We start from the raw sequence: 22653 nt of genomic DNA, 5'->3' as shown, positions 1-22653 counted from the left end.
AGCAACCCAGCCCAATTTAGAGGGTTTTTTCTTTCTCTCGCTGCCTTCCTGTCTCTCTTTCTCTGGTGAGAACATGCTCATCCTCTGCTCTGGCAAGGTACAAACTCATCATGGAGAGTGCTGAATGCCAAAGGGGTTGAAGCAAGAGGAGTAGAATCATCAAGTTTGGCGGCTCCTCTTGGACCTGGCCAAGCTGAGCTCCAGGAACTTAATGTGGCTTTGCCTGTGGACCTGGAACTTAGGACCTCTCGTATGTGGACTCCGTATGTGATAAGATGAATTGCAAAGTCCTACTCAATTCGTTCACTCTTTATTGAGACCCTACTATGTGCCAGGCTGTGTCTTCGAAGCTCAAAATAACTGAGGTTTAAGAGACAGAGGATGAGGTCCCTCTGCAGCCCCAGGTGGTTCATCCTCAGATCATGGGTGAGAGTGGGGCTTAGCCCAGCCCAGTAGAATTTCCCTTGTTAGCTGGATTCTGCCAGATTCAGTCAATAAGAGGCCCTATCAGCACACTTCAGTGACACAGCCACATTAATATTTATAGCAGCTCAACCCACAATAGCTAAACTATGGAACCGAAGTAGGTGCTCCTCAACGGATGAATGGATAAAGAAAATGTGTTGTATATACACAATGGAATATTACTCTGTCATGAAAAAGAATGACTCTATGACATTTGCAGGTAAATGGATGGCGCTGGAGACTATCATGCTAAGTGAAATAAGCCAATCCCAAAAAACCAAAGGCTGAATGTTTTCTCTGATATGTGGATGCTAATTCACAATTAAGGGGGGTGGCTAGAGAAGAATAGAGAAACTTTGGATTAGGCAGAGGGGAGGGAAGGGAGGGGAGGGTTCTGGGAGTAGAAAGGACAGGAGAATGAATTGGACATTATGATACTATGTGCTACATAGTATGGTATGCACATAGTATGCACATAGTATGGTATGATGCTACATCACATACAACCAGAAGAGAAATTGTCCTCCACTTACGTATGACATGTCAAAGTGCATTCTACTGTCATGTAGAACTAATTAGAACAAACTAAAAAAATCAGTTCAATAAATAAAAAACCATTTGACCTGTAAAAAAAATAAATGGCATTGGAGGAAGTTAGGAAGGTGTGAAGCCAGGATATTTCTTCCCCTTCTTCTCTGTCTCAAATGCTGATAGAGTTTGGATCTGAAATGTCGGCCAAAGATCCCATGGAGTAAACATTTGATCCCATTGAGAGGTGGTGGAACCTTTAAGGGGCGGGGCCTAGTGTGAGGGTTTAGGTAATTGGGGGTGTGTCCTCTAAGGGGATTGTGGGATGCCAGTCTCTTCCTCTCTCTCTTTCTCCTTGGCACCCAGACATGAGGTGAGCACCAGCTTTGCTCTACCATGTTGTGTTGCCAAAGTGACAGGGTCAGTTGATCACTGGTGGGAACCTCTAGAACTGTGAGTCAAAACAAACCTTTCCTCTTTTTAAGTTGATCATCTCAGGCATTTGTTATAGTAACAGGAAGCTGATGAACACAGATGGTATTGCTGGTGCGGCTTTTTCTCTTCTATATGGCTCCAGACAGGCTTCATGAGTCACCCAGACCCTGGATTCTGGCAACATCACCTTGGTCCTGTGTCTCTCTCTCCCTGGGAAGAGGTAGTATCTTCCTATTGCTAATTTCCTTGCTGCCTCATTGTCCCTAGTTCCCAGTGGATTCATCACCTTGGCAATTATGTCTCTTTACAATGATGGAAACTTTTCAGTGAAGTTTCCAACATTTCCAATTTCCTGACTGGATCCTGGAGACATGGACCTTCTCCTTCTGTTGAAGGGAGATGGAAAATGGATGAATAAAGAAACCAATAGTTATGGTGGATGCTATGAAGGAAATGAAATGGGATGTGTTAGACAGCTTTCCATCACTGTGACAAAATACCTGAGAGAGTCAACTTAAAAAGAGCTAAGGTTTGTTTTGGCTCATGGTGTTGGGCCATATTCACTGGGTCCTATTATTTTGAGGTTATGATAGCACAGTATGTCATGGGAACATGTAGCAGAGGAGGGCTATTCACCTCATGGTGACTGAGAAGCAAGGAGTGAGAGGAAAAGGAGGGGCAAAGGTCTTGATGCTCCTTTCAAGGGCACACCCCCAATGACCTAACTTCCTCCCATGAGGCCCCACCTTTTAAAGGTCCCATCACCTTCCAATAGCACCATGGGCTGGTGATCAAACCTTCAGCACATGGGCCTTTGAAATCAAGCTGTAGCCCAGGGTCTCCTCCTAGAAGGTGAGGCAGAAAAAGGTCACTGAGGAGAGGGAGGAAAGGTGTGAAGTCAGAAGAGCAAAGAAGGAAGCCAACTTTTCTTGAGTACCTACTATATGTCTGCCCCTCTGCCACACTCTTGACAGTCCAAATCTTTCATAATTATTAGCTTTATAGAAGCTGGCACAAGAGCACTTCAAGATAATAACAGTCATCACAAGATCTCTGTAGCAGAGACTAATGAGTACCTTCCAAAGTCCACTCTTTGCTTCTTCCATGTTAATTGAGTCCATGGCTTCTCCAGGGAAGACTACATTGCCCAGCATCCTTTGCAGCTAGGCAGGGGTCATGTGACCAGAGCCAGCCAATGGGATCAAAGTAGATGTGTCAGCTGTCAGGCACTTTCCTTAAGAGACAGCTAATGGGCTCCTCTGCCCTTTGCACTCACTTCTTCTTCCTGCTTCCTGGGATGGAGACACAATAGTAAGACTGTAGCTGCCATCTTGGAATGGGAGATGGTTTCACCAGGAGCCATAAGATAGAAAAAGTCCTGGTGTCTGACATCAGGGAGTGACACAGCAGCCCTGGATTCCTCACCTCTGAGTTTTGACGTGACAGAAGGGTGGGCATAAGAATCGCCAAGGAAGTGAGTCTCACGTCTCAATCCAATAGGTCGATAATCACTTTGCTAAGCACTCTGGTTCCATTTCTTACCAATGACAGTAAAAATCACCCCCAAAACTTAGAGACTTAAAAGAATTGTTACTGATCATAACATAACCACAGGTCAGGGATTTGGACAGGACGCATAGAGAGAGCTCATATGGGCTCAGTGATACCTGCATCTCCAGCTGGGGTGACCGTTGACCCAGGTGGGAAGAGCTAGGGTCTGGCTAGGCAGCTCCTTTGGTAACATGTCCTCTCTACCTGTTTATTTTGAATTTTGTCGCTCACATTGTGGTGGCCTTGGGGTGGTTGGATTTTTACCACGGCTGCTCAGGACTCCTGTGTTAGCTTTTCTTCACCTTGACCAAAATACCTGACAAGAAAAACTTAGAAGAGTAAAGATGGATGGTAAAGATTTAGTGACTCGCGGCACAAGTTTTCACAGGTTGGCTCCAAGTCAGAAACAGAGGACGTGTTCCAGAACTTTGTCCCTGAAAACCAGCCTCAGACCTCAGACCTGCTTGCCTGGACTTTAGGAAGTCTTAGTTCTGACCGGAGGTACCAGGATCACCTGTCTTACCAGATGCCACTGGGACACTCCAGGACCTGCAGGTCTCACCAGCACCCACAGCTGACTAGGAGGTGACATTTGGACACCTAAAGGACGTGAGGGAGCCGTGTGAATAGCCGTGTAAAGGGAACAGCCAGTGCAAATGTCCTGGGGTGTACATGTGCCAGTTGTGTTCATGAAACAGGAAGGAAGTCAGGCTGGCTGGCGGAGACCAAGGCAACCAGCTTGCATGGATTCCTCTGGATGAGGCAGGGACTCAAGAGCACATGGAAGAGAGGAGCCCAGGTCTGACTTATGTACTGTTAGGATGTGGGTGTGAGTGTCCCCAGAAGCCCCTGTGGAGACACTGCAGGAAGGTTCAGAGGAGACTCGATCGGGTCCTGAGAGCCTCAACCCGGTCAGTGCCTGGCTCCCTGGGGGATCCGCTGGGGGCACCTGGAGGCAGGTGGTGTGGTGAGGAGGTGGCACTGGGGCCTGGCTCTGGGGACACGTGTGCATCTGGGAGTGGAGTCTCTCTCTGCCTCCTGGTCCCCAGGGGAGCTGCTTCCCTGCACCACACTCTTCCTCCATGATGTTCAGCCTCCCCTCAGGCCCGAGGAACAGAGCCGGCCGTCTGTGGACTGAGCCCTCTGCCACCCTGAGCCCCAAATCCACTCTTCCTCCTCCACAGTTGTGCTGTCCTTTACTCACAGCAGAAAAAAAAAAAAAAACTGCATAAAACAATAGGCATGCACCCCCACAACTAGATAATGGGACCCCCCACATGTGTCCATGAGATCTTTACCAATGATATTTAAAATTTTTTCCAATATCACTCCCAAGCTCCGCCCACTTTCCTGCCAATGTCAAATTTCATTCTTCATGGCTGAATACAACTCCATTGTGTCTAGATGCCTCCTTTTCCTTGTCCCTGATGGGACCCTGTCCATGATCCATTTGACGACGTCTCTGAGAATTGTGACATTCTCTTGCCCAGCAATTCCATTTCCACAGCCTCACCTGCAGGCGAGGACCCTGGAGAAATTTCCCCACATCTGAAGATGTTCCTTGCAGTATTGTTTATAAGAGGAGGAGAAAAATCACAAGAAGCAAGAGAACAAGACGAAAGATCCTTCAACTTCAGCTACGATGTTTTGTTTCTTCTATTTAAAAAAAAATCTCAAGTAATGGTGGTAAAATGTTCACTGTAGTGAATTATTGGATTTCTCAATTTTTCTGTATTTTTAACCTTTTTTCAAACTAAAATGGGGGGAAAGGTTTTTCATGCAGATTGAATCAAGAAGACTGATCTGACTCAACACTGGGGGTGAGGAATACAGAGCTGGATAAGACAGAGATAGGTCTCATGTCGGACAACTTAGCCATAGCAACTTCATTCATTCATTCATTTCTTTTCTTTTCTTTTCTTTTTTTCCTTTTTGGTCCCAGGGATTGAACCCAGGGGTGCTTAACCACTGAACCACATCCCCAGCCATTTTTATATTTTATTCAGAGACAGGATCTCATTGAGTTGCTTAGGGCCTCGCTAAGTGGCTGAGGCTGGCCTCCAACTTGCGATCCTCCTGCCTCAGCCTCCTGAGCTGCTGGGATCATGAACTTCTTGATGTCAAGGAAAGAACAATGCGATGTGGTCAGGCCAATCTGGCTAACTAGCCAGGCGATTTTTGGAAAGCCAAATTCACTGAGCTTCTGTTTCCACTTCTATAAAATGGAATAATAATAATAATTCACAGAAAGCTGTGTGTAATGCCAATCATAATAGCAAGTCTCTGGTACACGGAAGGGATCTGTTATGGATTGGATCTTGAATGTTTGGATCTCCAATGCTCTTGGGAGTTGGTGGGACCTTTAGGAGGTGGGGCCTAGTGGGAGGAAGTTAGGTCATTGGGGATGGGCCCTCAAGGGGGCTATTGGGAATCGCAGTCTCTTCCTCTCTTTGCAGTACTCAGTAAATACCAGCTATTATTATGGATAGATCTTTCAGTCCATTGCCACTTTCTCCAGCTCCTATCCCCACAGGATATCACTGCAGACGGGGGAAGCTGTGTATTTGGGGAAGAAACCATTGCATAAGACTTGAATTCAGACAGATCTGAGTAAATGACTGATTATAATATCTACATAACCCAAGAACCTATGATAGGATAGTGCTTTATGCCAACCAGATACCCAGTAAATATCCACAGGTGAATTTTAGACATGACCAATCAGGGCATTGCAATTCCCACAAGGAACAGTGATTGGTGTGGGGATGAGCAAAGCCACGTCAATCAGATCAATCAAAGCGATTTTTGCTTGGGTAGGTGGAATGAAACCATCTTTTCCTCTTAATTCATTAGTGATACCATAAATAATTTGCCACATGAGAAGAGAGTCCTTCTAAGAAAGCAGACCCTGAAGACAGACAGAAAATAAACAGGGTTTTGATGATATCATTTAAGCCCCTGGATCAAGCCATACCTAAAGGCCACTAAAAATTTTTTCTGCTATATGGAACAATATTTCCTCTTCCCCCCCCCCCTCTCTCTCTCTCTCTCTTTCTCCTCTTTATGAGAGATTGGGATTCTTGAATGCTGACATGAATAACTCAGGGGCATTTTATAAATGGCTCAGCCCTATACACATGTATGGATGAATCAGTAAAACAGATGACCAGCTAGTCCTGGTTTGCTTCACCTCAAAGTAGTGCAGTAAAATGTCACCTTTACTGTGAGAATTAAAGGCGATCAGAAGATCTTTCTGTTCCAAAATTGTTCTAGAGATTTAAAGGAGAATGATTCACAAGCCACCCACCCAGACTCTGCTATCCATGTCCCCTCCAGTCTTCTGAGTGTGTCCTCATTGGAAGGTTTTAGTCAGGTACCGACCTGTCTTTAACTGCCCTAAGATTCCATCTCACCCCAATTAGAATGTCGATTGTGAAGAACACAAGCAACAATAGGTGTAGGCGAGGATGTGGGGAAAAGGTACACTCTTACATTGCTGGTGGGGCTGCAAATGAGTGCAGCCACTCTGGAAAGCAGTTTGGAGATTCCTTAGAAAACTTGGAATGGACCCACCATTTGACCCAGCTATCCCACTCCTCAGCCTATACCCAAAGGACTTAAAATTCACGTACTACAGTGATGCAGCCACATCAATGTTCATAGCTGCTCAGTTCACAATAGCCAGATTGTGGAACAACCTAGATGCCCTTCAGTTGATGAATGGATAAAGAAACTGTGGTATATTTATACAATGGAATATTACTCAGCCATAAAGAATGATAAAATTATGGCATTTGCAGGCAAATGGATGAGATTGGAGAATATCATGCTAAGTGAAATAAGTCAAGCCCAAAAACCAAAGGATGAATGATCTTGCTGATAAGCGGATGATGACACATAATGGAGGGTGGGAGGGGGGCAAGAATGGAGGAAGGAAGGACCGTATAGAGGGAAAAGAGGGGTGGGAGGGGTGGGGGGAGGAAAAAATAACAATGAATCAAACAACATTACCCTATGTAAATGTATGATTACACAAATGGTATGCCTTTACGCCATGTACAAACAGAGAAACAACATGTATCCCATTTGTTTAAAAAAAAAAAAAAAAAAGACTTCTTAGTGGCCGAATGCTCTGTCCTTCAAGCTAGAGGATGACTTTGAGTTAAGGCAGTCCAGATAATGTCCAAGCAAGGGTAGTCGGAATGGGATTGGCTGAGACAGACCAGCACTGAGGAGCACAGAACCTGGCAGATGGAACCACGAATATTTGAATTTGTTTGGTCTACATTTTTTTGCGGGGGTGAAGGGAGTACTGGGGATTGAACTCAGGGGCACTGAGTCACATCCCTAGTCCTGTTTTGTGTTTTATTTAGAGACAGGGTCTCACTGAGTTGCTCAGCACCTTGCCATTGCTGAGGCTGGCCTCCAACTTGAGATCCTCCTGTCTCAGCTTCCCAAGCCACTGGGATGACAGACGTGCGCCATGGTGCCCGTCACATCTACTTTCTTTGTTGGGTCTGGTTCCTCTGTGGTCTGTCCTAGTTTGGACAGTCTGTTCCCCGGGGAACAGATTCTCAGAGGTTGACTGGGGAGCCCTCAAAATCAGCATCTTGTGAGAGATCAAGGAAGCAGGATTGGGGAGAGAGAGAGATTGGGCGGTGGTGTGGGTACAAGGCACTGTGAGGCTCAGCCACAACCTCACAGGAGCTGTAGGGCTGGGGTGGCCTCAGAGTCGTTCCAAATTGGAGCAAAGGGGCTGAGCCTTACACTCCTACAGTGACCTGTCATTGGCTACAGATGGCCCCTACAAAGGGAGTCTGACCCTGGGAGAAGCAGCTTTCTTTCCCAATTTCAGGAAAGGGTCCCAGCTGGGAACCATCAGCATCCAGCACTGCCAGCGAAGAAAGCAAACCCCAAAGACAGACAGAAAACACACAGGGTTTTGATGACATCATGTAAGCTCCTGGATCAAGCCATACCTAAAGTCCACACTGAGATTTGACATTGATGATCTCTGCCGGGAGGAAGAACCAGGGATCTATCAGATCCACTCACTCCCAGTCTCTGCCAAAAGCAGGAAGTAGGGGCATCCCTAGTTCTCTCTCTCCATTTCCCAGAGATGCTTGGCATTTGCTTTGGAAGCCCTACAGAGCCATGAGGATCACACCCCCAACCCCTGGAGCACAGGAGTCCTGGTAACGGTGGCAATGGACCCTTCAGCTCTGAAAGTTCTCTGGAGATGGCCTGTCTTAAGCCTGCCGCGTTCACGGCTCACAGCGGCCCTTAATGAGACGCACAAAAGTGAGAGCGATCTCTTCTCTCTTCCTTTAGCAACCAGGGGACCCTGGCTGTCTCCTCTAAGGACAGCCGTGGTGTCTGCCCCTTATGCTCTGGAACTCTCTCTCCCATACCTTGTTTTTTTGGGGGGTGGTACCAGGGACTGAACCCAGGGGTGCTTAACCCCTGAGCCACATCCCCAGCCCTTTTTATATTTTATTTAGAGACAGGGTCTCGCTGAGTTGCTCAGGGCCTGGTTAAGTGGCTGAGGCTGGCCTCCACCTTGCGATCCTCCTGCCTCAGCCTCCCCAGCCACTGGGATGACAGGCGTGCGCCAGTGTGCTCGGCTCCCACACCTTTTTAAATGAAGTCAAACGTCACCACAAGTCCCTATGGGTCTTCTCCCGGCACGTGCCCCACATGGGATTCGTTGGGGGCATGTCTCCCCTTGAACCCCCAGAAAAGCGCTCAGCGCGCAGGGATGGCTCTCAGAAGGCAGGTCCCCTGGGGTGGCCCGGGGGCGGCCGGCCTCCTCTTTCTGACCGGAGTCTCCGCCCGGCCCCGCAGGGGGACCAGGCCCGGGTCTGCAGAGGGAGGACTGGCGCTCAGACTTCCCCCGGCTCCGTGAGGCCTGGCAGTGCCCGTGGCCGCGTGTGGCACCGCGGCTGGGTTGCAAAACACATCCGGCATGGCAGTTGGTGAAGGGGTTATGCAATCGCCACCAACTTACGGAAACCACTAGGAGACGATCTCCCGGTACGGCCACCCCGGCCACAGGCTGGGGCGACAGGGACGTGGAGAACCCAGTCATCCCGGGACCTCCGTCACCTTCCCCAGATCCTGGGGGGCAGCCTCAGCTCTCAGGGACAGCGCACCCCCTCTGAGTCCTCCGTGGGGGGCGACCCACCCTGCAAGGAACGGCTTGGGAAGGGACAGCTTCCGGGGACCTAGTCCTGATGTCCTTGAAGTCTCCTAGGAACTGACCCAGGGTGGGAAGAGGGCTCATTCAGGGGCACAGGTGGCAAAGATGGGTGTGGAGGAAAGTCACGGCCACCAAGAGTCACGTCCTGAGGCTTTGCATCAGAACCTCCTCCTGAGACGGGAGGGAATGCCCCTGGAGGTGGGAGCACCCTAGCTGAATGTCCCCAGATCATGAAGCAACTTCTTTTATTTCTTTTTCTTTTTTTTGGTCCCAGGGATGGAACCCAGGGAGCTTACCCACTGAGCCACCTCCCCAGCCCTATTTTGCATTTTATTTAGAGACAGGGTCTCACTGAGTTGCTTAGGGCAACTAAGTTGCTGAGGCTGGCCTCTAACCTGCGATCCTCCTGCCTCAGCCTCCTGAGCTGCTGAGATGTCAGGCGTGAGCCACCGTGCCCAGCGATGATGAATAAGTACAACTTCTGTGTCCCCACCGGCCACTCACCAGCCCAGCAGTGCTGGCAGGAATCTTGCAACTCAGACTGGGAACCAGGTGAGGGTACCGCCAGCCACCCACCCAAGTTCCTCCTGCTTCCATGAGCAGCCACCTGCTTAAGGAAGGAATGGATTGAGCTTGGGCTCTGAACTCCAAGCTGAAACCCAGCTCTGCTCAGCTCTGCCTCTGTGTGACTCCTTGTTTACCTGCACTGAGCTCTGGGTTCTCCTCTGAGGATGACATGAGAGAAGGACGAGAGAGCTCCTGGCTCACTCTCAGTGCTGCAGAGAAGAAAAGTTAGCCCGAGGTCTGCTGTAATTGCAGCAGGTTGGGAGGCTGAGGCAGGAGGTTGGGAAGGTGGAGGCCAGCCTCTGCAACTCAGTGAGAACCTGTCTCTAAATAAAGTATAAAAAGGGCTGGGGAGGTGGCTCAGGGGTTAAGGTACCCCTGGGTTCAATTCCTGGTACCAGAATATAAATAAGTAAACAAACAGATATAACTTTAAACTCAGTTTCCCTAACACCAAAAGCACATTTCAGACATTGTGATTTTATGTTTTTAATGTTTAAATTGCCTTTACAATGGCAAAAGGAATACATGCTCTTTGCAAAAATCAAAGCAATCAGAAGCTATCCATGTGTGGGTTTTGTTTGTTTGTTGTTTTCAGGGGGAATTTTTTGGGTGCAAGATCCTTTCCTACCTATCCCATGATTCTCTTCTTCCAAGTGTGAATCCCATTCTTGTAAACTATTTGCTTTGCAATTGCAAACACAGAAAGAAAGGCAGACTTTTTAATAAACAACTGAGATGTAGCTAGATGGGCATAAAACTATCTTTCCACCCAGGGCTGTGACACCCACCTGACATCCCAGAGACTCGGGAGGCTGAGGCAGGAGGATCGCAAGTTGGAGGCCAGCCTCAGCAACCTTGCGAAGCCCTAAGCAACTCAGCGAGACCCTGTCTCTAAATAAAATATAAAAAGGACTGGGGATGTGGCTCCATGGTTAAGCACCCCTGGGTTCAGTCCCCAGTACCAAAAAATAAATATAAAAATCAATCCTGGATGTCTTTGCAGGAAGTGTATTCATTCATATCTGTATCTTTACTTTTAATGGTTGCATAGAATTTTATTGTAGGCGAGACCACGATAAGTGTTCTCAGTCTCTTACTGATGGACATTTTGGTTGGTTTCTATCTTTTGCCATCATAAACGAAGCAGCAGTGAATATTCTTATGCCTGCATCTCTGGATGCTTGGAAAAAGCATTGAGTGAAAATTAAAAAGATGAATCTAGAAGTTTGGAAAGACAGGCTTTGGAAGATGGGAGTTGGTTACCATTGGGGAGAGTTCCGTGAGAAAAGGCACAAGGGGAGTGTCTGGGGGCTGGGAATGTTCTGTATCCTGACCACCATGCTAGTGACACAGGGGTGTTCAGATTGGGAAAGTCATGAGGATCAAACTTGAGAGTTCAGGATGTGGCTCAGTGGTACAGCATTTGCCTAGTATGCATAAGACCCTGGGTTCCATCCCCAGAGACACACATTTTTTTAAAAAAGTTGTTCATTTTTCTGTATTGTGTGCAATACTACAGCTTAAATTTTTACTCATTGTAGTGAGACAATGGAATATTACTCAGCCATAAAGAAGAATGAAATGATGGCATTTGCTGGTAAATGGATGGAACTGAAGACTATCATGCTAAGTGAAATAAGCCAATCCCAAAAACCAAAGGCAGAATGTTCTCTCTGATATGCGGATGCTGACTCACAATAAGGGGGAGGAGAATAGAAGACAAAGGGGACTGAGGGGTAGGGAGGGGGATGGGAATGGGAAAGACAGTGGAATGAAGGGGACAGAATTTCCTGTTCACATATGGACACACGACCAGGGAAACCCCACGTCCTGTCCCACCACAAGGATAAGTAGTCACACTCCCTGTGTGTGTGACAGGTCAGAGTGCACCCTGCTGTCACGGACAGCTAAGAAGGACAATTAAAAAATAACAAAAATGTAGGTGAGAAAAACAATATGTCGCTGTACATACCTAGATTGATATCAATATTGATATCAATAATCTACATATAGATATCTACACTGAGATATAGGCAGAGATAATCTTTCTTAGGAAAGCTAAGCCATAAACTTAACAGCTTAGGTTCTGTAACAAGTTAAATTCCAGTTTGTGCAAAAACCACATACTGAACATAGTTCAATAATTTGCTCATGGATTAAGGGACGCAAAAGACAGACTGGGAGAAAGTTTACCCAGAAGTTTAATAAATTCGGGGAGTGGAGAAAAACTTTGTAACTTCTAAGGAAGTGATGTTGAGGCTGAAACAGGAAGGTTAAAGGAGGCTACTTCCACTGTCCTTTTTCTTGGGTTAGCAAACATATTGTGTATTCTTGTTTGTCTGGTGATTTTTGATTGAATGCTGGACATTGTCCATGACATAGAATACAGATAGCATAAATTCAGGATGTGATTCTCTTTCTTCAGTAAGGATTTAAATTTGCTCCCAGAAAACAGCTAGGCTGGAAACAGTTTGAGATCATCTTAGCCCAACCACGGAGATGATTCCAAAGTGGGCATCATGGCGTACTTCTGATTCACTCTGGTTTGTTTTTCATGTATTTATTTAGAGAGAGTTTCATGGTGTTGTCCAGGTTGATCTGAAACTCCTAGGCTCAAGGAGCCTCCTGCCTCATCCTCCTGAGTAGATGGGACTCACAGGTTCAAGTGCTATGCCCAGCTATCTTCATAATAATTCTATTGAGATTTAATTTCCATGCTATGCAATTCACTCATTCCAAGTAAAAAACTCAATGATATTTAGATCTATCCCAGATCTGTAATCATCACTATAATCAACTTGAAAGTTTTGCTTGTGCATGTCATGCTGGGGATTGAACCTAGGGCCTCACACCTGCAAGGCAAGTGCTTGAGCACTGAGCTACTCCCTCAGCTCAATTTTAGATTTTTTTTTTTTTTTTTTTTTTTTTTTGGTACCAGGGCCTGAACCCAGGGATCTGTAACCCCTGAGCCACATCCCCAGCCCTTTTTATATTTTATTTAGAGACAGGGTCTCACTGAGCTGCTTAGGGCCTTGCTAAGTTGCAGAGGCTGGCCTCTAACTTGCGATCCTCCTGCCTCAGCCTCCAAAGTCACTGGGATGACAAGCATGCACCACCACGCCCAACTGCATTATATTTCTTTTAGTTGCCTCATTGCCTGGCTAGAGCCTCTGAAATAATGTAAATAGCAACAAAGGACATCCTTATCTTATTCCAGATCTTACAAAGCATTCAGTGTTTTACCATTAAGTATGATGTTAGCAATGGGTTTTTTACAGATGCATTTGGTGAGATGGATAAATTTTTCTTCTATTTCAAGTTCATTGAATGTTTTACTGGATTTTGTCAAATGCATTTTTTTTTTTTTGCAGGTATCAAGTTAATCTTGTGTGTGTGCATGTGCACTGGCGACCAAACATAGGGCCCCTGTGGACCAAGCGAAGCACTGAACTACACCCTCAGCCTAATCCTGTGTATTTCATCTATGATTATATTCATATGATGGCTAAACTGATTGACTTTTCAACAATTAAACCAACCTTGCATTCTTGGTCTAAATCACCTGGAGTCAAGGTGCATAATTATTTACATATGTGTGTTGGATTTGGTTTGATAATATTTTGCTTAGGGTACTTGCATCTACATTCATAAGAATTGTTCTAGCTGGGAGCAGCTTGGGAGGCTGAGGCAGGAGGATCACAAGTTGGAGGTCAGCCTCAATGACTTAGCGAGGTCCTAAGCAACTCAGCGAGACCCTGTCTCTAAATAAAATATAAAAAGGGCTGCCGATGTGGCTCAGTGGTGCAGTGCCTTTGGGTTCAATTCCCAGAACCAAAAACAAAACAAAACAAAAGAGATGTGGTTCTGTAGTTTTCTTTTCACGTACTATCTTTATTTTAGCATTGGGATAATAGTGGCATGATAGAATGAGTTGGCAATCATTTACACCTCTCCTTCTCCTTTTTCTTCTCTGAAGAATTTATGAGTATAGGTGTTTAATAGACTTCACTAGAGAAGCCATTTGGTCCTGGATTGGCGGGGGTGGGAAGTAGTTTTGTTGCTTGTTATTAATGTCTTTATTTAATATGGGTCTATTAAGATTGTCTACTTCTTCTTGAATCTTTTGGTAGTTCAAGTCTTTCTCGGAATTTCATCTAAATTATCCAGTTTGTTGGCACAGAATTGATCACAGGATTCCTTCACCATCTTTATTTCTGTTAGATCAGTAGTGATGTCTCCTCTTTAATTTCTGAGGACAGGAATTTGAGTCTTCTCTTTTTTCTTATTCAATCTACTAAAGTCTGTTTTGTCTGACATTAGTAAGGACAATCCAGCCTTCTAGTATTTGTTGCTTCTCTGGTATGAATGTATTTATTATTTATACTGGGGATTGAACCCAGGGGTGCTTAACCACTGAACCACATCCCCAGCCCTTTTTATATTTTATTTAGAGACAGGGTCTTGCTGAGTTGCTCAGGGCCTCACTAAGTGGCTGAGGCTGGCCTCCAACTTGTGATCCTCCTACCTCAGTCTCCTGAGTTGTTGGGATTACAGGCATGTGCCTCCACACCCAGCTTCTTTCTTTGACTGATCTTAATCTGCATCTTTTTCTTGCAATAAACCTCAACTCTGGGTTGATCAGCTTTCGGTGAATTCTGTGACTCTTTCTGGTGAATCATCAAAACCTGGGGCTCTCTGCACTTGCAGTGAGTGTCATAAGGAAGGACAGTCTTGCATAGACTGTGCTCCCTGTGACTCTGTACTTGGCACAAACCGCACAGAGAGGTTGGTATTAGAGATTTGTTCTGACTCCAGGACGGCTCCTCCCATCCATCTGTCTCTCTCCCAGTTTCTCTCTGGCCAGCTTTCCAACCTCCAGTTTATTTTTTGGTACCGGGGATTGAACCCAGGGGTGCCTAACCACTGAGCCACCTCCCCAGCCCTTCTTGTTTCTTTATTTTCAAGTGTGGTATGTGAAGATGATTTTTGGACGAGCAAGAAATCAGTCAGTTTCTGTCCATCACAAGTGACAGATGACTTCACTGCTTTGTGAATAGTTTATTTTCTCACATAACAGAGAATGGAGCAGTTCCCTATTGGAATAAGTTAGTTGCTTGTAAATGTCACAAAGCTTCTGGGGGCCACCCACTTCTCTCTGCCATCCCCAGTACATTCCTGGTTATGCGTCGGCTACTGAGATTCCAAGACCACATCAGAGGGAGAAGATGTATCTTTTCTCTAGTTTCTCAGCAAAGCTCTCCGTTGGAGTTCTTGTTTGCAAGCCATGGAAACCAACTTCTAAGTAACTTAAGCTCATACCATCATCCCAAAGGAAGTTTTTAGTGGTGTATTTGTTAAAATGAAATTTTTCTGAGAAAATCCCCTAAATAATGCTGGTTTTAAAAGATGAAGATGAAATTGTATGTCTTCAATTTGCAAAGTTCATGAGTGGACAGTCCACAGCTGCTATCGAATTCTCAGTTTTAGGGACTCAGTTCCCTTCGAAGACAACACTCTGCTGTCCCCAGAAAGGCCTTCATCCCATGGCCCAAGATGGCAGTTGGAGTTCCAGACATAAATGTCAGGTAGGAAGATGGAGAGAAGGAGAAATAAGATGGTGAGTTTACCATCTTAGGTATTTACCCAACACAAGTGAAAATGAATGTCCACACAAGGACCTACACCAGAACAGTTAGAGAAGCTTTATTTATAAGCGCCCCAAACTGAAAACAAGACAAACGATTGTTAATCGTGAATGGATAAACACACTGCGGTATATCAATACAGTGGAATACTATACAACAAAAAAGGAACTGAGTTAATTGATATAGGCAACAGTCAGGATGCATTTGGAAGCACTGTGCCAGGAAGAAGCTGCAGACCTTTTATGACCCAACCCTGAGTGTTACATAGAATCATTTCCACCATACTATACCTGCCTAGACTCAGGGGAGAGCACAAAGGGAGAAAATACTAGAGAATCTGTACCCCGTGTATTGACACCACCACAAATGTTATCTTGGACCAGAGGTAGAGAGCATTAGATGATGCTTCATGGACAGATAGACTGAGACATAAAGAGAAATTGCTGGATTCAACACTAAACCATCACCATCGGAATCTCTCGAGGACCTCAGCGGGCTGTGGGAAGTGAGAAAACTAAGACTATGGACGTAGGCTTCAAGAATGTTGCACATATTAGCTAAAATAGGCAGATCCACTAGAATAATGAAACCCTGGAGACCACTCTCAGGAGCCTCTGAGAAGAGCATCTACAATCTTGTCTTCCACTTCTTGCTACCTACTCCCACCCTAAGTCTTGGCGATATGGATTCTGCACCCATGATCATGGAACTTCTCTGGAAAGTACTTCTGTCACCTGCTTGGACCCTCTGAAGCACCTGACATCAGGTGCAGCCCTCCTTCTTTGATTTCTTCTATCCTTTGGTCTCTTCGAAATTCCTCCTGATTTTCTAGCTACTCCTTCTCTGAGGCAGGTAGCCCTTCTCTCTCATTCACCCCCATGATTTCAGTTCTTGTCTTCTTTACAATCTGATTTCTCCCTCCCTTTCCATCTTCATGTTGGTTTGCCTCTCTGTCCACTTTCCTGGTTACAAAATTCTTTCACATAGCTCGCTTGTCTCATAAAATCCTCACAAAACCCCTATGAATGTTTTCAAATTCCCATTTTATTAATTTTTATTTTTTGGTTTTGGGGATTGAACCCAGAGACATTTAAACACTGAGCCACATCCCCAGTCCTTTTTTAAATTTTTATTTTAAGAGTCTCATCAGGTTGCTTACAGTCTCCCCAAATTGCCGAGACTGGCCTCAAACTTGCGATCCTCCTGCCTCAGCCTCCCTAGTCGCTGGGATTACTGGGGTGTGCCACTAAATTCCCTTTTTATAAGTGGGGAGACCAAGGTTAGGTGAAGTTATGACTCAACCAAGGTTCCCCAGCTAGGAAGTGGTCTCTGCTTACTCCACCCAGGCCTGTCAATAACCACATCCTGAATTCTCGTTAAGACTTTCTCATGAACTTCATGCCCCTGATGCATGGTTTGTTCTGTGCCCTTTCCTGGTCACTCACTCTATGCCCTTCCTCAAACATTTCCTGGAAAGCCCCCTCTCCTTATCTCTACTTTCATGAAATCTCCTCTATCCTGAACCTAGAGAATGAGCTCAAACTCATTCCAGTGTAATACAGTAAGAATGCTTTGGGCTTCAGCGATTGGCTCAGGAGTGATCACATGACACAGCCCCAACCAATCAGAATAGATTCTGGGATTTTTGCTGGAACCAATGGGAAAATAAGAAGACCTCTTCCCACAAGATGGCTGGGCTGGTAAGAGGGTATGTGCAAGAGGGGGCTTGGGCACTACCTTGTAAGAAGCCCACACAGAGGAGAAGAGAAAGAGCAACAGAGAGAGAGACTGATTTTGATGAAGTTGTCTCTGTCCACTGCCTTTCACTGCCCACTCACATCAGCCACAACCACTTCATTTTTGTATAAGCATCTGAGTGGCAATTCTGTCACTTGCAACCAGGAGCTATAGCTAATTTATCACACCTTCCCTCATTCATTTATTTTTTTTTTCAACAAATAGTAAGACACACTTTTCTTGCACCAAGCTCAGGCTACAGTCTGTTAAACAGACATGGTCTGCCTTCCTCCAATTCATAGCCTGGTAGAGAAAACGGACAGAACCCAAGAAGAAACACAGATTAACTTGTGACTAGAAAAACTGGAAAGTGTCCTGCAGTGAACAGTACCAGGACAGTCCTCTGGATTGGGGACACAGGCAGAGCCACATCCTGTCACTAGCCTTGATACAGGAACTAGCCAGAACAAGGCCTGCTGTCTAGAATTCTGATCTTCACCCTGAGAACCTTGGGAACCAAGGGTGATGCTTTTCAGTGATGCATCTTGACTTCTGAACGTCCTCAACTCCTCTTTTACTTCCTCTGCTGTTCAAGTCACCAGGCCCCTTCTGCATTCATAGTTTTGGGGAAGGGATCTGTCACAATGAGAAACAGAAAAAAAAGATCTAGACTCTTCATGGACTCTGGTTTCAATCAAACCAAGGTGCATTCCTCTCTGGAGAAGCAGTCTAGTGAGGAGCAGTCCAGACTGGCACAGTGACTGTGTCCACAAGATCATTTGGAAGCCCAGGCTCCTTCCATCTTGTTGCTCTGCCAGTTCCGAGGGTTTCCTCTTTCTCTACCCGCCTGCAGCGTGATGACCTCTAAGTTTGCACTGTGGCCCAGAGGAAGGAGAAAGAGGAACTCTGGGATTGGCATTCATCCCTGCTCCCAGCACCCCATTGGTCTGAGCTTTGTCATGTGACCCACACCTGACTGCAAGGAAGGCTGGGAAATGTAGTCCTTAGTGGGGTGGCTCCTATGTTTGAAGGGCTGTGTCTCTCTACAATTCACCTCTTAGAACTTAAACCCCAAGGTGATGGTACTCAAAGGTGGGCCTTTGGGATGTGAGTAGTCCATGCGGGTTCCACAGCATGGATGGGATCAACACCTCATTGGGGAAGTGAATTCATACCTGTTTGTCCTGTTATGTGAGGTCACAGAAAAAGAGGTGCCATCTTTGAAGCAGAGAACCCTCACCAGGCTCTGAATCTTCTTGGGCCATAATCATGGACTTCCCAGCCTCTAGAATTGTAAGAAATAAAATTCTGTTCATTATAAATCACTCGGTCTAAGGTGTTTTGTTAAAGCAGAGGAATGGCCATGGGCAATGACCTTGTGCCTAAATTTGGGAGGTGGGTACCTTATTACTATTTACTTATTTATTTTTGGCACTGGGGATTGATTCCAAGGGTGCTTAACCCCTAAGCCCAACCTCTTTTTATATTTTATTTAGAGACAGGGTCTCACTGAGTTGCTCAGGGCCTTGCTAAGTTGCTGAGGCTGGCCTCCCAAGTTGCGATCCTCCTGCCTCAGCCTCCCAAGCCACTGGAACGACAGGCATGTGCCACCACACCTGGCTACTCTTTAGTATTTTTTTAAACTGACACATAATTCACATACCATAAATTCAATTTTAAAATTTTAAATTCAGCAGTTTAAATTTTTCTGCAATTCAGTAGTTATGCAATCATTGCCAATATCTAGTTTCTGAATGTTTTTATCACCTCATAAAGAATCTCTAGGCCCATTAGCAGACATTCCTCATTGGCCGTTCACCTGTCCCTGGGAAACACTGATCTACATAACTGTCTCTATGGACTTGCCTTTTCTGAACATTTTACACAAATAGAATTTGTTGGCCTCACAGCTAGCTTCTTTCACTTAGCATAACATTTTTAAGTTTTTCCCATGTCAAAGCATAATCAGCCCTTCACTCTTTGTTTCCTATTTTAAAATAACATCTTTATTGAGATATATAATTCACATGTCACTTTTCCACTCTCTTTTATGATGGAACAATATTACAATGCATAAATATACCCCATTGGTCTATTCATTCATCATTTGTAGGACAATTGGGTTGTTTATGCTCCTTGACTATAATGAATGGTATATAAATTTTTGGGTGTAAATATGCTTTTAATTCTCTTGGAGTGGGAGATGGGTCATACGGTAGTTTTGTGTTTTGGAAAGATGCCTAATTATTTCCAAGATGGCTGCACCTTCGCTCACTCCCACCAATAGATGAGGGTTCAAATTTTTCAACATCCTCTCCAACCATTATCACCCATCATTTCTAGTATAGTTATCCCAGAGGGTGTGAGGTGGTGTCTCACTGAAGTTTTGATGTATATTTCCCTGATGACTAATGACGTTGAATGCTGTTTCATGTGTTCATTGCTATAGCATATCTTTTTTTGGAGAAAAGCTCTGGACCATTTTAAGAAATTGGGTTTTCTTTTCATTGTTGAATTATCAGAGCTCTTTATATATTATGAACCCTAGAGTCTTATCAGAGATACAGTTTGCAAATATTTTCTCTTTCTGTGGGTTGACTTTTTCATTTTATTGGTAGTCTTTGAAACACCAATTTTTTTTCTTTTTTCTTTTTTCTTTTTTTCTGTGGTGCTGGGGATTGAACCCAGGGCTTTAGTGCTTACAAGACAAGCACTCTACCAACTGAGTTATATCCCCAGCCCTGAAACACCAAAATTTTTAACAAAAACCAATCTATTTTTTCCCTTTGTTTGCTGAGGATTTGGGTGTTAAGAATCCTTGCCCATCTCATGTCACAGAGATTGATGTCTATGTTTTCTAAGAGTTTTTATCATGTTAGGTCTTACATTTAGGTCTTTGATTCAGTTCGTGATCATTTGTGTACATGGTGTGAGGTAGGGATCCAATATAATCTTTTGAAAGCACATATTCCACTGTCCTTACACTTTTTTATGTAGAAGCTATTTTTTTTTTAACAGAATTGTGGTATCCTACCATTTAAAGAAGAAAGGGCAAATAAAATCAGGGAGATAATGAGTTCATGTGATTGAAAAGACTTTGACTGACAAGATGTCCCGGGGCTCAGGTGACAGTGCAGTGGCTTCACTACGATTTGTTTTCACCAAAACTCATGAGGAGGCTGACCTCTTCGGTATGGCATTGTGTAGGAGGACGGATCCTTTAGAGGTGATTAGGTCATAGGGTCCCAGCCTCCAGAATGGACTAATGTTTTAACTGGGAGGCTGTAGTAGTTCTCTTGAGATTGGACTCAGGAGTGATTTAAGTCTCATGGGACTGGATTAGTACTGCAAGAATAGGTTGTTGTGATCAACTTAGCCCAGAACTTCCCCTTGGTCTCCCTCACGCATTTGCTCCTCTTCCACAGACATCTGATTCTCCTTTCCGCTTCTCCGCCATGATATGAGAACTAATAGCATGAGAACATCACCAGAAGCTGTCCATCTGTGGCCACCTGAGAGATAGAACCATGAGCCAAAATCAACCTCTTTTCTTTATAAATCACCTTGCCTCAGGTGTTTTGTCATAGAACCACAAGAAGAAAGATGGTTTCAGAATCAGTTTGTCTCAACTTCTTGTATCTTCTTTCCTCTGAGTCTTGACCTCACTCATAATAGCCACCAGTATGTCTCCCTGAGTTCCAGTTTAGCAACCAGGCAGAAGAAAAGATGAACGTTTCCACGTACTTCCAACGAGAGTGTCACTCCTGAGTCTCTTGGCCTGGATTGGAGACTTCCTTGGAAGGAAGGTCCTTCCTTCCTCAGGGATTCCAACCTCCCCTTTATTTAAGGGACACCCAGTTCGTAAACTGAGACTGGACAAGGGTCTAGGACTCTTCCGTGATAACCCAATTACTTTGGTCCCCTGACTGAAGGTTTTTTTGGTGGTGGCATTTATACAGATCAAGTTAGACAATGACCTCTGCTTCTGACATGAAGACACAACGGGAACTAGATTTACTCTCCCACCTTCGACAACTTAAAAAAAAAATACACAGAACAATGGTTTTCAAAGTTTAGACAATAGACAATGGAGGATTAGGATCTGCAGGAGAGAGAAACACGTAACAGTGAACCTGACTATTGTGTTGTCTCTGTCCCTGGAGAGAATTCCCAGGCTGCAGTGCTGGGAGGGGAACTTGAACAGAGTCTTGTGGTCCCTGAATCAAGAAGACAGAGCTTGTTGGGTGTGTTGGCACACAGCTGTAAATCCCAGAAGCTAGGGAGGCTGAGGCAGGAGGATAGCAAGTTGGAGGCCAGCCTCAGCAAAAGTAAGGCCGTAAGCAACTCTGTGAGACCCTGTCTCTAAATAAAATATAAAGAGGGCTGGGATGTGGCTCAGCACAAAACACAAAACAAACAATCCAGCACCCAGGAACATAACCATTACGATGTCTAGCATTCAATCAAAAATTATCAAGCATGCAAAGAAGTAAGGAATAAAGCAAAGAGAAAAATTAATCAATAGAAACCTACAGAAATGATGCAGCTGATAGGATCATTAGATTATGGCTTTCAGACAATTATTGCAATATATAGCAATATATCCCTTCCTGATATATTTAGGAAGGGGGAGGAAAAGGTGAATATGATAAAGAGAGAAACTGGAGATATACAAAAATTCAGATGAATGAAAAATATACCACATAGGATTAACAATACATTAGAGCCAGGCATGGTGGCACATGCCTGTTATCCCAGCAATTCAGGAGGCTGAGGCAGGAGGATTGCAAGTTAGAGGCCAGCCTCAGCAACTTAGTGAGGCCCTAAGCAACTCAGTGAGACCCTGTCTCTAAATAAAATATTTTAAAAATTTTAAAACATTTAAAAAGATGAACTAATTAAATAAAGGTATTGTGTCCATCTACTATTAAAAAAATTTTTTTAAATATCTTCTTTAAAAAAAAGAAAGCTATTGGTAATATGCTAGATTTAAATAATTTAAATCTAGCATATCTTAATATAATAAATGTAAATTGTCTAATGTTCCAATTAAAAGAAAATCTCAGCTTGGATCTTTTTTTTTTTTTTTTAGCTTGGATTTAAAAAAAAATTAGTTGTAGATGGACACAATACCTTTATTTTATTTATGTATTTTGATGTGGTGCTGAGGATCAAACGCAGTGCTTCCCACGTGCTAGGCAAGTGCTCTACCACTGAGCCACAACCCCAGCCCAAACAGCTTGGATTTTTAAAAAGGGCTAACTGTGTGCTATCTACAAGAAACCTGCTTTCAATATAAGAGCTATAGATGGGGAGGAAAAGCAAAAGATGCAAATAGGTCATACGTGAACAGATATACAGTATATATTTCTTAACATGTAATCACCCTTTTTTAAAAAATGCTGGGTTCAATGGTACACACATGTAATTCCAAATACTTAGGAGGCAGGATTGCAAGTTTGAGGCCAGACCGGGCAACTCAGGGAGCCCCTATCTCAAAAAACAAAATTAAAGGTCAACCTTTTA

At 44.6% G+C, this 22653-nt stretch overlaps 1 long non-coding RNA gene across 1 annotated transcript; it reads right to left on the bottom strand.

The window, feature by feature from the left end:
* Positions 1-15432: 15432 nt before the first annotated feature.
* Positions 15433-20538, bottom strand: LOC124971096 (uncharacterized). The gene is made up of 3 exons (XR_007106283.1): positions 20312-20538; positions 18303-18412; positions 15433-17763 (listed from the first exon to the last, which is right to left on the bottom strand). It is a non-coding gene; the product is annotated as an uncharacterized LOC124971096 (long non-coding RNA).
* Positions 20539-22653: the final 2115 nt, after the last annotated feature.

This window comes from Sciurus carolinensis, chromosome 19 (assembly GCF_902686445.1).
Source record: "Sciurus carolinensis chromosome 19, mSciCar1.2, whole genome shotgun sequence".
In the NCBI taxonomy this organism is placed as follows: Eukaryota; Metazoa; Chordata; class Mammalia; order Rodentia; family Sciuridae; genus Sciurus; species Sciurus carolinensis.
This window is presented reverse-complemented; position numbering and strand designations above follow the sequence as displayed.